At 35.6% G+C, this 11,746-nt stretch overlaps 1 pseudogene; it reads left to right on the top strand.

The window, feature by feature from the left end:
• The first annotated feature begins 1,999 nt into the window (after window positions 1-1,999).
• LOC129076060 (bifunctional phosphoribosylaminoimidazole carboxylase/phosphoribosylaminoimidazole succinocarboxamide synthetase-like) lies at window positions 2,000-3,207 on the top strand (annotated as a pseudogene).
• The last annotated feature ends 8,539 nt before the right edge of the window (window positions 3,208-11,746 follow it).

Raw genomic sequence — 11,746 nt, 5'->3', positions numbered from 1 at the left:
AATTATAAACAACACTTTTGGATGGAAAATATGAGCCAGGATAATGCAGCAGAAAATAAAATCTATGTTGATTATAGAAAGTAAAAGGACTATGTAGATATTTTACCAGCCTCCACTGTCCCTATCTCTGGGCTTTTACATGAATGAAAAATATATTTTTATTTTGTAAATCAACTATTTTTTTAAGTTTTTAGTTTTAAGGAGCATGTATATTCTACTAGTTGATATGAGCAATTCATGTTAAACACTTCAAGTATTATAATAAAGAGCACAATATTTTAAAAAGTAGTCTAAAGTAGAATGAAAATTAATTTAAATGGGTCAGGAATTGATTTTAAGACTGATCACCTTCATAAATTAAATATGAAATAAACTTTGACAAATATTGACTTGTGTAATAAGAAATATGAAAAATTGGTTCCATTTTCCTCTTAGATTAAAAGTAAAGGTTAATTCTTATACATCTTGATGTTTTATTTAACTCATTCCTTTTTAGTTTTAAAAAATCATTCTGAAATTTTCCTTTGTTTTGATGGTTGTTTTCTATAAGATTTTGCTTGAGAAACTTGGAGACATAATCTGAATTCGGTGACATAAGAGTCTCTGTTTTTTATTAGTAAAATCTTAATTTCCTCCTACTTTTATAAATCTGTCTAAATGTCTCATTTTCTTTTTAGAAAAAAATGTAATTTTCTATTCTCTGTGTTCTTCATGCCCAATCTGTACCACATGCTGTGTCTCAAGATATATTTATTTTAAAAATCATATACATAGATGTATATATTTAAAATATGATCTAATATTATCATAATCTTACAAACTATTTATAAGTATAAATTATATATTAACCAGAAATAAAAATGTATATAATTTTGCTTGATCAATACATCATATTTATTGTTGACAACTGAGAACTTGTGTGTGTTAAAATACTCTTCAGCATGCCCAGAATCCTGCGACTCTTTCTAGGGAAGCCACTGTTACAGAATGAACCCATTGGGGGCCCCAGATACTGTTACCAAACCAAGCCCCCTCCCCCAGAGTCTTTCTGTACTATGTTTTTTCCTCACCACCCTTATGAATTATGACTCTCAATGCCAGAGTTTGGTGAAAAGGAAAGGAACTATTTATTCAAAAGTTGTACAGGTTTAGAGTAATGGCAGAATGTCACCATTAAATTTCAAAGTCCTTTTAAAACACTGACCAGCACATAGTTCTGCCTTCCCTGCTTTGGCCACTCAGACCAGTCAGGGGCACTGTATCTTGGGAAAAGAAATAGATGTCCGTAGCTCAGCTAGACTCCTGCTTCGTCCCAGTAATCCGTACTCAGCTGGGCAGGCCTCCCGCAGTTCCCAACACCATCAGCTGTGTCACTGCGATCTCCAGCTCTTAATCCAAAACCATGTGGCACTTCCTCGTGGCCTACCAGCAAGAGCCCTTTCATCCCTTTCTTTCCCATCTCAAATTGTAAGCCTCATTCCTTGTGGGAGGGGCCTGCCTTTAGTTTTAAATCACAGTTTGGAACCTCCTCCATGACCCCATTTCCATCTCTTCCCACAGTTGGTTACACCTGCTTATCACTCCTGTATTCTCTGCCTTTTGTGGCTGCAATAGTTATTCTGGGCAGATGTGGCCCCATGTGGAGCAAACCATCTTCCAAGCTCTCGCTCAGGTGTAGTAACTGGGGAAGCTGCCTCCCAGTTACATCATGGGCTAAAGTTAGGCATACCTTTCTGGCCCCACTCAGGCTGGAAGACTAGTCTGTTGTTATAGATATGCAAGATAACTGTTTTTACATATCAGATATTTGGCTGACCTGTTTTTATTGATACATAAAGTAACTCTCAATGGCCCTGCTCCATATCTCCCATCCCTCAGCCAGGTCTATGGGGGACACCCTATATTCCCAGACACCCCAAGTTCTGGACACCATTACACTCACTCTGGATAATAGCAACAGTTGAGTTACTGAGCATTGATTAAAAAAAAAACCCAACTCTGTGAAGGTAAAACAAAAGAAATCTCTATGAATTGTTAGATAGTCTAGGAAAAGTCCTTCTTCAGGTCAAGAACCAGCTTACAGCAGGAAATGCAGGCAGAAAGAATCACCTGGATGGACAAGCTGCAATCTCAAATAAGATTACTAGTAGTATTTTTCAGTTGTTATAAGAATCAGGGCTCAAAACTGCTTTCACCAGAAAATGTGGAGAAACAGCTTTCATTGCACCTAAGGGTGAAAAGATTCCAACTGAATGGGTATGTAGAAGAATAGCAACTGTTTCTTTTCTCAGAAGATACCCTGGTGTCAGGAAAGGGTACAAGTTTTACCCTTCTAAAGTGGAGATATTTTTTTCAGGGTGGTACTAATAATGATCTACGGTGGTCTGAGAAACAACTCATTGCTGCAAAATTTTATTTTGCTGGACTTGTTATAAGCCATACTGAAGTGGGTATCATGAGTAATGCTACACAAGCTATTTCTGAAATACTGGAAAAATCCTAGTTGTGCCAGGACTGTACATTGGTTGATAACAAAGACTGAATTTGATGTTGATGTCACCACTAAAAAAATTAAAAAAAATTGTTTTTGCTGATGTTTCTGATAATGATTCCTGTAGACCCTGGCCATCAAGAGATTTAAGCCAACAGAAAGACAGTCACATTGTGGCCTCAAGGAAGTAACTCTTGAAGGGCCCCAGGGGATAAAGAAAAATTTTCAGTGGGTCGCTGACATGTGAGGTTGCATTGATGGGCTCAACTTCTGATCTTGGTCACTGTGAAAAAATCAAGAAGGCTTATGGAAATTTTGGCATTTCATATGAACTTCAGGTAACCTCTGCCCATGAAGGACTGGATGAAACTCTGAGGAGTAAAGCTGTGTATGATGGAGATGGCATTCCTACAATATTTGTGGCATTGGCAGGCAGAAGAAATAATTTAGGACCAGTGATATCTGATAACACTGCATATCTAGTTATTAGTTGTCTCACTCCAGACTGTGGAGCTCAGGATATGTGGTCTTGTCTTTGACTATCCAGTGGTCTTGACTGGTGAACCATACTCCCTCCAGAAGAATCAGCTCAGTTTGCTGCTCAGACATTTGGATTAAACAACCATTTGGTATGGGCCAAACTGCAAGAAAGTATATTGAACAGGTGGATTTCCTTGAAGCAGGCTGACAAGGAAATCTGAGAGGGCAATTTATAAGAAAGAACATTGTTTCATTTTTTAAGAGAAAAAGTATAAATTTCTAGTTAAGCTGCAAAAACAAAAAAAAATAAAGGAAGAGGAAATATTGTAAATCAGTTAGAGAAAGCATAAAATTTATTAGTGAATAAATGCTTTTCTAGGTTCATGGATTTATAGAATATATGTACACATTTAAAGACATTCTAAAACAAACTTCTTACCTACTATATGGTCATTGTTAGGTAGGTAATAAATGTATTTCTTAAATGTTATTAATGTTTTATGATAGAGCTCTGAAGTTACTACTTGACCTATATGTCAACCAATAAGTTCTAGAAAATTAAAATGATTTTATCTTAGGGTGATAAGAGCAATAGAGTTTCTTTCTCAATTTGATCTTTACAAAATTTTAAGGACATGATTTTCTTATTTTCAGTCAGTATCTCAGAAAATCATATGTATCTGTAGGTACTGACAGATGTTTAATTTTGATTTTTTAGAGAAAAGTTAAGATTGGTGGTGGGGTTAGGGAATAGACAAAAACAGATGATTTGGAAGCCATGGAAAAGAGACTTTTCTGAGAACATCTGTCAAGGCAATTTGCTATGGAAAAATGTAGAGCCACCTTTACCTTCCAGATGAAAGATCTGATGAATCTTGCTTGGCTATGGTGGGTGTCTCTGTGAATCATAAAATCCTTTTAATTCTGATAATACATATTTTAGCCACACTAACAATCCCCAACATACCATCATTTTGAGAAATTAGAATCTCTCAGGTGACAACCAGAACTAGTTTTTTCTTATAATAGTGTATTTCTGAGCAATATACTGAGCAAGATTCACTTCTAAAGGAACAGTTTTTACTGAGAGGTATTACAGTTCATCATCTATCTATAAATTGTATAGACTGGAAGTCATTGTTATAGTATGCAGCCCAAAGGATTTTATAGATCACTAAACTTTTACCCAGGTGTCCATGAAACCCCTTAAACTTTATGCATATACTCATTTTGACAAAAAGGGACAATTTGCTTTACCAAAAAAATGTTAAGAATGTCTACTACAAATGAAATCTTGGTAAGACCCTTAGCAATGGCCTACACTGTCTATACTTTTTAACCTCTCTCTCAAAGTTAACCAGCTGGCATGTCTTACCACTGCTTTCACTTCATCTCTAGTGGGGTGTACTTGACCTAACCACTCCTTTCTTGGACTAAACACCAAGATATTCCAACCTCTCTTGATCATTTCTCTTATACTACTCTTAAATACTGATGTTTTTTACTATTGAGTCTCTTCATTGTTTACAAATCATGGTTGAATCATTTTAACTCCTTTGGCTAAAACTAGCATTACTGACTCTCACTTATGTCTGTAAACTTGAATTTTCAATTATCCATTTCTGCCTGTCTTAATGTTCCAAATCCAAACTTAATTTGTCTTCCACCAAGCCTGTAACTTACACTCACTGTACCAAATCAAAGACTTTATTTTATCCTCAATTTTTTTTACCTTTACATCTAACTCATAACCAAGTCTTGGATTTACCCTGTTTACCAGTTCTCTATACAAAAGCCTCAAGTATGGGTCAGATTTTACATTAGCTTGATGTATAAGGTTTTCATTCTCAACCCAACCATTTGAAGTTGATTGTCTAAGGACTTACAACATAAACTCTTGAAATCTCTTTTGCAATATTGACTCCTTTGAAAATGTGAATGCTCTTTACCCCCTCTCTTGAGAAGTGTACATACAAAAGTTACCAAGAGATCTCCATTGGTTCTTGAGTTCCCTTGAATCCTATTCATGGTCTTTAGGTTAAGAATTGCTGTAATCCATCAACAGAAATTGCTTTCCTTATAATTTTTAGACTATCATTTCTTGTACCTTTATTTCTTAAAATATCCTCACTTCTGTCATTAAAATCTATGTGTTAGTTACTAGAGCTACATTTTCAGTCTTCACAAAACATTCCCTACTGTCCTCTAGTGAGAGTGGCTACTACAAGTAGTTCTTTTTCTGTTGGATTGCAAATTCCAAGTGAGAAAATATAATTTTATACCTTATTTTCCTCAAACTACCTTATGATCTGATATGTTATGGCTAGCTGTCTGAGATGGGGGAATTATAAAAATCATGTGCTCTTAATTGTTCATGTTCACAAGAACAATTAAAATGATTTGAGTTTAACATCTTTTGAAAAGAAAATACCCTTCAACATAGTTGATATTATTTTTGTCTTTTTATCATCAACATTAATTGATGGCTATTTTTATATCATCATTTTATTTTAATTGACTGTCATAATTATATTTTTGAAGACCAAATTGTCACAATCTGCAAAATGAGTTGTCTTTTTGTCTTTTTACCACTACTTCTTGTAACCTCAATTATTCGTGTAATTATCTGGGATCTGACAGTTCCCAAAGAGTTTCGTTTTCAGTTAATTTTTTCAGCCTAACATATGGAATCAGATATTCTTACAGGAGCTTTGTTCCCTTTTGGGTGAACAAGTTTGCTAATTACCAACATATACATATATATCAACCGCCTTATTCTATTTTATAGTCATGTCCATCACTTTTTGAATTTTGGTTTAGAATGATAACTTTGATTAACCAATATTCTACTAATGGAAATTTTCATTTGAAATTATCATCACATGGAAAACCCCCCACTTTTAACTAAACACTGTGAACTCTCTGAGTCACTTTTTTAGCTCACAGGTTAAGGTCTCAAACCAAAATTTTAAAATAACATCAGGGGTGAAAAATTTCTTAAAAATCTAATACTTAACTCTAGAGAATAACTTTTTTATAACCCCCCCATTTTTTTTGGGGGGGGCTAGCTTCCATATCATGTACTCTACTTTATTTTATGTCAGCAAGTAAGATTCCAGCTGGGCTTTCTAAAAAAAAAAGTGTGGTTTAAAAACACCAATTAATAATAACATTGCAATTTAATTATTTTAGACATACAAATCACTATGTTGAAATTATTAATTATCCTGAACATAATAAAACTTAGTGTGCTTTAGCATTTTGTAGTTTTTACACAAACATTTCTCATGGTTAGATTTTAAAATGATGTTTCTTCTGAACACTAACAATTAATTCAGTTATCTCCTCACACATTTGCAGAAATCCCAGTCTCAAAACCAAGTTTAGTTGCCAGCAAGTCCATATATTCAAAATATATACTTTGGAGCAGTTATTAATAGTTTAAAAAATAAGTTATACCCAGCAAAATCAATATTAAATTACGACTTTTAAAGTATATATATACACATATACGTATATATATTTTACCTTTCTCTACTCATGTTAGACAAGGAGTCATGACTTACTGACTAGTAGCTTAGATATTATTGATCTTTTTAAAGAACCAGCTTTTGGCTTCATTGATTTTTCTCTATTGATTTACTATTTTCAATTTATGTCATCTGTTCTGATACGTATTCTTTTCTTCTGCTTGCTTTGCTTTTAACTTGTTCTTCATTGTTAATTTCCTAAGATAAAAACTTAGATTTTTAATTTTGGGATTTTTCTCCTTTTCTAATATTTGCATTCAATGCTTTTTCTGCCTTCTACTCTTTTTGATAAGATGTATTTTCATTTAATTCAAAATATTTTAAAATTTCTCTTGAGCTTTTTTTCTTTGAACCATGTATTATTTGGAAGTATTTAATCTTCATGTATTTGGGGATTACCCAATTGTCTGTTATTGATTTCTAGTTTAATTATATTGTTGTTTGAGAACAGACATTATATGATTTCAGTTCTTTTAAATTTCTTAATGTGTTTTTTATGGCCCAAGATGTGCTCTATCTTGCTGAATGTTTATATAATCTTGAGAAGAATGTATATTCTGCTATTTTTAGATAAAGTGGTCTATAGATGTCAGTTATATCCAAATTTTGGTGGTGGTTTTGAGTTCAACTATGTCATTACTAATATTCTGCCTGCTAAGTATTTGAATTTGTGATAGAGGGATGTTGAATTCTCTGTGATCAGTGATTTGTCTATTTTTATTTGCAAATTCTATTATATTTTGCCCCACATACATAATTTAACCATCTGTTGTTAAGCACATGCACATTCAAGATTGTTATATCTTTTTTGGAGAATTGACCCCTTTATCATTATATAATGCCTTTTTTTATCCTTGATAACTTTCTTTGCATTTCAGTCTGCTATGTCTGATATTAAGAAAGCTATTCATGCTGTCTTTTCATTACTGTTAATGTGGTACATTTGCCTTCATTCATTTACTTTTAATCTATATGTATCATTATATTTAAAGCATGTTTCTTACAGATCCACTCTGATAATATCTGTCATTTAATTGGTTCATTTAGACCATTGGTATTCAAAGATAAAAACTTAGTGATTGTTAGTATATTTAAATTAATAACTACCATATTTGTGATTGAGCTCATTGGGCAATACAAAGGTGGCTGGGGTAAGAGGTTGATTAGTACCTATAGAACAAGTCATCCTATCATTTAATTATTAAAATCCTCCTCTGCTGAGGTCAGCCTGTGGTATTAATTGAAATAGGAGATAAATATCTTCAGTTTTTTTACCCATTCAGAAAGTTCTGTTCATATATATTTCCTTCAGACTTGTCACCAATTTTCTAATCACATTCCTTCTAAACACTGACCATTCCAGCCAAACCATTGTCTTTCTCCTACGAATTGGTATATATAATTACACATCTAACCATGCCTCCTTTCAAGAAAAAGCAACTAAATGCATTTCTTGAGTTCTTACTACTGGGAGAATTTTTCTTTCTTCACTCTTGTCCTTCAGGGATGACCCAGTGATCCCCAAGAGGGGCTGTAGTGCTGCAGCCATCCACTTGCTGGTGGTGCCGGCATATTGTGCAAAACCATCCATAAACTGGGCCCAAGTTTTCTCTTTGTCAAATGATAGTAGGAAACTTCCCATGAGGTCATAATTGCAGGATGAGAGAGAAAAGAAAGTGGGGCAGAAGAGAGGACTGTGTATATTTAAGCTATTTTTTCAAATAACTGACTGTGACTTCAGGGCCTGGTCAGGCCCAGGCTTCCATACATACCCCCTCCTTTTGGTGATGACTGCTGCTGTGCGTATTCAGCTTTTTGGCTTGTTGGATCAGCTATCACCCAGTTCATGATGGGCAGCTCAAATCTCATAGTAACTTGGTGGCCCATAGCTAAGCGGGGAGTCTCTATTAAGGCCCAGTGGAAGACCAGAGCTCTTTCTCAAAAGGTGAATGGTTTATCTGTAGAGGATGGCAAGGATTTGTGCCAGAGTCCTAAGGGTTTTCATTGTGATTCACGTATAGAGATTTGCCAGTGTCTCCAAATTTATGTCATCAATGTAGTGGGGCAATGTGTTAAGTTGTGAGGTAAGACAGTGAAAGTGTATTGCTACTTTTTCCAGTAAAAAGCAAACTGCTAAGCCCTGGCTTGCATGGCTCAGTGGTTGAGTGTTGGCCTGCAAACCAAGAGTCTCTGGGTCAATTCCCAATCAGAGCACATGTCTGGATTGTGGGCCAGATCCCAGTTGGGGGCATGCAAGAGGCAATCGCACATTGATGTTTCTTCCCTCTCTGTCTCCCTCTCTTCCCTTCTTTCTAGAAATAAGTAATAAAAATAAAATCTAAAAAAAGCAAACTGCTTCTTGTGAGCCTTATTGACAGGTGGAGAAAAAGGCATTTGCCAAGACAGTATCTGTGTACCAGGTGCCAGGGGATGTGTTAATATCCTCACACAATAAAACCACATGTGGTTCAGGAGCGGCAATGAAGTCCCCATACCTGGTTAAGCTTATGATAATCCACTGTTCTTATTCAGGATCTATCTGGCTTTGGCACAGACCAAAGGGTTGAGTTGAATGGGGATGTGGTGAGGATCACTATTCTGCATTTTTCAAGTTTTTCATTATAGTACTAATCTCCACAATATACCCAAAGATATAATATTGCTTTTATTTTACTATTTTTTCTTACATAGAGGGAGTTCTAATGACTTCTGCTTGGCCTTTCTCACCATAATATTCCTCACTCCACAGATTGGTGAGCCAATGTGTGGATTCTGCCAGTTTCTGAGTATAGGTATACAAATTATGTATTCCCAAACTCAGAAGTAACTGCAGGATGGGTTTGGTGACACACTGGGCTTGCTGCCAAGACTAACCTGAGCTAAAACTCCATTGATCACCTGACTTTCATAAGCCCCTCCTATGACTAATGGACCACAGTGACATTTTGGGTCTCCTGAAATTAATGTCAGTTCAAAGCCAGCGTCTCATAATCTCTGAAAGATCTACTTAACTTCTTTTCTTCAATGCACAATTAACCTGGTAAAAGGCTATAGATCCCTTTGCAGAAGGCTATGAGAAAGAGTAACAGTAAAAATTTTTTACAGTGAAACAGGATCCTTCTTCAAGGGCTCTCGGCTGCTCTTCTACTCAAGGGGTTCTGGGTTTGTAAACTGCCTGAAGTCTGGGGATTGACTGAGAGGCTAATGCTCTGTTTTTATAACTCTGGTAAAACTTGTGTTCACTTGACCTACAATACTTCTCTTTATACAGTTAAAGTCAGAACTTAGATTTTCTATTTCACTTGGTATGAACACCATGACCAACTAGCCAATGCCTGAGGTCTGTGTAATTCAGACTTCTGATTCCTATTTTGACTGTGCTGTCCATTATGGTAAGCATCTTGAGTTTAGCGATTGAGTGTGGCCATGTAGCCCTTGCCACTTGGAGATTCAATTATATTCATTATATTTGAGTCAATTATACTCATTGTATTTAATTTTCATGAGTCAGTAGCTGCCATTGGCACTCTAAGTTCTGGCCTGCAGAGAGGAGTGATCAGAGAGCTCTTCAGTGATGCTGAGGCTCCTCACAAATTCATTTCTCTCAGTCATAGTGAAAGGTATGTCTTCTGGAACCACCCATGGCAGCTGAGTAGATCTAAAATGATAAATGCACTTTAATATTACAATGTTCATAGTCTTTGACCCCCTTTCTCTTTCTCTATATTAAACCAAGAGAAGTTAGGTGTTTCTGTGTCACAAATTGTGGGCCACCATTTAGTCATGTTTTAACCAACCAACCAAACAGGTAGAGGCTTTTCTAACTCCCTGAGTTACAGCATTAAAGACAGAATCTATTCTTAATGAACCCATAACAATAAATTCAGCCAGATCCATCTTTGTTCCTTCCACCATTATCCTAGACCCTTAATATCCATTCCCAACAGATTCCTTGATATTCTGTCTGTACAAATTTGATGATTCAAGTAGTTCTTTTGGTGGTCTAGCAAACTTTCTCATAAATCACACTATTCTCCTCATTTTTAGGGGCCTTTTAACACTTGAGTCTAGAAGCAAAGAGAGGTAATGGGGTGGGTCCTGAAAAGAATCAACATTTTCTTAGAAGGCAGCTGCCTCAGAGAGGCCATTGTTTCCTCAGGCAATGCAGGGTTAGTTAATCTTCTCACAGAGAATGCACGAGCTACTTCTGCTGGGAACAAAGATGCTGCTTTTGCTATCTGTAGAGATTTTTTCTACATCAGAATTTAGGGGCTCGATGTCCCCAGACATGTTCCTATTCCAACTTTCAGGATATCATTCTTTTCTATGCACGAGCTACTTCTGCTGGGAACAAAGATGCTGCTTTTGCTATCTGTAGAGATTTTTTCTACATCAGAATTTAGGGGCTCGATGTCCCCAGACATGTTCCTATTCCAACTTTCAGGATCTCATTCTTTTCTAATCATTGCTCTCACTTTAACAGCAGACATCCTATGAAGCTGTAAATACAATTTCCATTGTAATTCTCCCATTGGCAGGATGAGATTCTAGGTTTGGTTTTCATCAATATTAGCCCTCTGGCCACAGGAAATAAAGGTCTCATGGTATACTTGTGTTCCATACTTGTGAAATCTTCTATACTTGTGAAATCGAAGATTTCAGGTTATTTATGTCGTGCTTAAAATAAATGAAATTCCTGAATTCACCTTTTTTTGGTCTCTACTTTTTCCAGTGACATTAGGAACAACCCACAAATATCTTAATACCCTTAAGTTTGAAAAAAGTGTTTGAAATTATCATATGCATGGTGACCTAGATCCTTCCTTTTTGTAAATGGTTGATTAAGAGTACCCAAAGGTGATATCCCACATATTTCTATTGTCATATCACACCATGGACATTCAGTGGTCCCTTTAATACTGGAAATAAAGTAATTAGTGCTTTTTTAAAATCTAATTGCTTAGAGAGCCGATTTCAGAAACCTTAGAACCAATACCAATTCAGAAGATTCATCAGCAAGATTCTATTCCTCTAGAACCACTCTTGCTAATATATAACATACACACACATATATATGCTAATATATGTTATATATAATATATATTATTTATAGATATACTTATATATCTATAAATATGGGGGGAGAGAGAGAAACAGGGAGCGATAGAGACAGACGGAGAAAGAGAGAGGCAACTAGGCAGAATAATCAGGAGGGCTGTTGGCACAGTTTTATACTGAAAGCCAG

This window comes from Pteronotus mesoamericanus, unplaced genomic scaffold (assembly GCF_021234165.1).
Source record: "Pteronotus mesoamericanus isolate MK-2021 breed Mesoamerican mustached bat unplaced genomic scaffold, CSHL_Meso_final contig_56, whole genome shotgun sequence".
In the NCBI taxonomy this organism is placed as follows: Eukaryota; Metazoa; Chordata; class Mammalia; order Chiroptera; family Mormoopidae; genus Pteronotus; species Pteronotus mesoamericanus.
Note: the sequence above shows the minus strand (reverse complement) of the source record. Positions and strands in the feature narration are given on the sequence as shown.